The sequence below is a fragment of the Neocloeon triangulifer genome, unplaced genomic scaffold (genome assembly GCF_031216515.1).
Source record: "Neocloeon triangulifer isolate White Clay Creek 2 clone unplaced genomic scaffold, ASM3121651v1 ptg000014l, whole genome shotgun sequence".
NCBI lineage: Eukaryota > Metazoa > Arthropoda > Insecta > Ephemeroptera > Baetidae > Neocloeon > Neocloeon triangulifer.
This window is the reverse complement of record NW_026775556.1, coordinates 18049457-18053224: the sequence shown is the minus strand read 5'-3', so window position 1 is coordinate 18053224 and position 3768 is coordinate 18049457. Positions and strand designations below refer to the sequence as shown.

Here is a 3768-nt window from a genome sequence, read left to right as displayed (position 1 = left end):
ACCTCTATCAAATCAATGAATGAAATCAATAGGGCTGTAGTTTGTTAATTTTCTTTTCAATTTTTTCAAATACATTTATTTTACAAAAATTTAACAAAAATCGTTTCTGCAAAATTAATATCACAAAAGCAGCGTTAATAGAAATCGAGATATGTTATATCTGAATCACCATAATATTCAACATATTTAATGCTTTTATAAAATAGGGAATGTTCTCGTTTAACCCAAATAGAGACTTTTTTGAATCTACAATCTACAGCATTTAATTAAGGTGCCTATTATTAGCCAAGCACTTTCCGACGGTTTTATCAAAACATTTCAACGCCGCTTCCCTTCCTTTTCTCCTCTACACAAACTCCCACTAAATCCAGCCTGCGAGATAAACGACGTGCCTAATTATCGAGAGAAGCTGCAGCCTCCATCACTGTTTAATTCAGTCGGCAAAAAATCGCGCCATGACGAGAGAGAGCACAAGAGGAGCACTTAGCGCAAATCGCCCGCTAATAGAGTTTGTGTTGGTCGAAAAAGCTGCGAGCACTTTTTTAGCCATTCTGCCAACGAAAGTAGTGCAAAGTGGATTATCAGTGGCAGCACTTTTTTGGCACATAAAAATAGCACTTGGAAAGTTTTTATCTGCCCGCAATGATCTTTCATTCGCAACGCACAACTGCCATAATAAGTTAGTCCGCTTTGCTTTTTTTCCGGCCGGCATGCATGGGAAATCGATTGGATCTCGCAACAAGTGTTTTATTCGCACAAAAGTCTGCGGCTGTCCGTTGATAAATCTCGCTAAGCCGCCTCGCGCGACGCTATCGCCTCCCTATCAGATTCGTCGTAAAATTTTACCTCCGCGCGCTTTTAAGCAGCATAGTCTCGACAGACGCGCTAAGGGGACAGTCCTCTCGTTATCTTTTATGCGCGCGTGCAAAACTTTGTGTCTCGGTCGAGGCACCCAATTGCGTGGAATCAATTGATTTGGTCGCGTTCGAACCGCTGAGTCGCACAAAACAACCTTGTTAGTGCAGGACTGAAAGGAATTGCTTGCCAAATACGCCAAATAATAAGGACGATAATAATGTCGTCAAAAAAATCAAATAATTTCAACCATTAAAACAAGTACATCGACTACATTGTTTTTTTATCTTATGTTATTGGTATAAAAATTTAAGGATTGTTTTTGTTAAGAGAAATCAAATTAATTTACGGGGTTTGTTACTGCATTATGTACGTTTTGTTCTTAGTTCTTTTTTATGAATATTTTTTGTTAAGTGGGTTTTAAAATTAAAATCCTAATAGTGAAATTAATTTTAAAAATCAGTCTAATAATCTTTTGTGGGAAATCAATTGTTGAGAATTAACAAGTCTATTTTTGGGATGAAAAGTAAATTCTTTTGACGTTGGAGAATTCAGGTACAAAGGTTGCCTGAATTCTCTCACGTCGACCGATGGGTGGGAATATTCTAGAAGAAGGGCAATCTTTTGTTTATGAAAAGTGGGTGGGTGCTTATGGTATATAAGGAGCTCCCCCGTCGGCCGCAGCACGACTTGCAGATCCGCCTTTAACCGATTAGGTAGGCGACTCTCTTGCCACTGCTGCTGACGGAGGAACTCAAAGGTTAACTCTTTGTTCCCAGGATCGACCACAAGCAGACCGTTCCGTCCTAGCCGACCGGACGGCCTCCCTTGCCTCCACCCTGGTCAGTTGTGCCCCCGCCAGAGGATCCCGAGCTGCACCTGTCCCGTCCAACCTTGACGGTAAGAGATACGCCCTCTAGTTCCTTTGCGGTCAGCTGATGGCCCCAATACTGTTCTAGGGCGGACCCTCTCTCCGGACAGCGACGTCGGACAGAAGCGGCGCCTAACCCGGACACTCCACCCCGGCTGCTACAAGTCACCCTCCAAACCCGTGCCTGCAATTCACCCAGGTAAACTAAGTCCGACTGTGTTGTTGCATTAAATACAACAACCATTTTATCAATAACCAGCCCATACTCACTATTCCCCTAATTTCCAGGCCCTCCAGACGGTGACCTGCCTTGCCGTGGCCCTCAGGAGAAGACCTGGTTCCGCCCGCTGCCATCCGTCCGACCATCACGTCCTGCTTCGAGTCAACCACCTCCGCAGGTGTCCGGACCGTTGCTGCTGCCAGCTGACCAGCCACCTCTGAGGCAATAGTTCCTGCTGCCTGCCGCCGCCCACAGCTACGACCCCGCTCAAGAGCGCCCTTTCTGCAACCCCTTCCCGAAAAACCAAGACTGTATTCCCAAAAAATTAAATCAAATCTCAAATATTTAGAAGTGTACCATTTATAGGGAATATAACCAAACCCACAGCAGTAAATTATTTTGTTTAATTCCTTTTATTTCCTGAAAATAGTCGAGTTACAAATTGGAAGTTTTCTAAAAAAAATCAGTACTTTATTTAACAAAAGCCTCTTGCCTGCAATCTTATAAAATAGGAATAAATTAATTTTAAATTTTTCCTAACCATTATAAATACATTTTTTTTTATTATTATTTTCTTTTTAATTTAACCCCTCGCAAAATAGGGCTAGAGTTTGCAATAAAATTTTATATGTTTAATTATTTTCTTACCTTGTGAACTAGTTGCATTTTTAATATAAGCTAGACAGATCGTTCTTTTTAATTTTAATTAGATCAACGAGGAATATTTTAAGGCTATAGTTATTTCTGACAAGTTATAAATATTTTTCCATGTTTTACATTTATTTTCATAAAATTTGCAAAAAAAATTCTTTATAAGGAAAATAATAATAATAATTGATAATAAAATAGCCACATTATTATTGAAATAATGTTAAAATAATAGGAATAATAAGACAATGAAAAGCATTTAATCATTTGTAATGCATAATCTTGTTTTTGTTAAACTTTATTAAACTGAAAAATAAAATCAATTTAATTTTAGTTAGAGAATTTTTTAACTAAAAACTTTTAAAACTGCAAAAAGAATAAAAAGATACATGACATAGATAAATTTTATCAAATGATATAATCTTTGCTACGATTTGAAATAAAATAGATTGATGTTTTAATTGAAATAATGTTTTATTTTATCCCATAATTATCACTCAAATTAAAACAGATTTTGGTGCTAAAACAAAATTCTATCAAGCCATATTAGAGATAAAGATTTTGCCTTTGGATTAATTTTTTAATCCGTTACGCAAGCAATTAAGCACGGCCACGTCCCATGATTAGATTCTGCAAAGACCCGTGCAAGAAAGCAGCGTAATCGCTGTTTGAAATTCATCGTCAGCAGCGCGAGAGCAATTTTTTTTTGCCTCCTCTCGGCTGAGCGCGGCACTTTCCCCGAGAGGAAATTAAATAATTCATTAGAGAGTCTGAATGTGGATGATGTGTGCGCGCGTGTGTTCGTCGACAGAATTTGTCAAAAGCGGACGCTTTGTAATTTCCTGCATAAATACACTCGCCGGCGGCCATCAATCTCGCATGCAAATGCGCGAGAGACCGATTTTCGCACCAAAGCAAAGGAAAGATTCGAAAAATAGGACGCACGATAGGGCAAGAAAATGGCCATTGTCTGCGGAGCGCGCGCGCGATAATGCGAATTTATCATCGCCCCTATTATCTACCTTCCCTTATTTTGATTTACGGCCGCATTTTTGCACGCCGGTGGTCTCTCGGTCACTGGCGGCGGCGGCGGCGGAAGCCAAAAGCCACATATCACACTCCACGGACCAAGAGCTCGGTCGCATAAATAACGCACACGCATGCAAATGCACAA

General features: G+C 39.8%; 1 long non-coding RNA gene across 1 annotated transcript; it reads left to right on the top strand.

Moving 5' to 3' along the window:
• The first annotated feature begins 1479 nt into the window (after positions 1 to 1479).
• On the top strand, positions 1480 to 2340 carry LOC132200791 (uncharacterized). Its single transcript, XR_009442196.1, has 4 exons — positions 1480 to 1571; positions 1635 to 1755; positions 1815 to 1925; positions 2015 to 2340. It is a non-coding gene; the product is annotated as an uncharacterized LOC132200791 (long non-coding RNA).
• The last annotated feature ends 1428 nt before the right edge of the window (positions 2341 to 3768 follow it).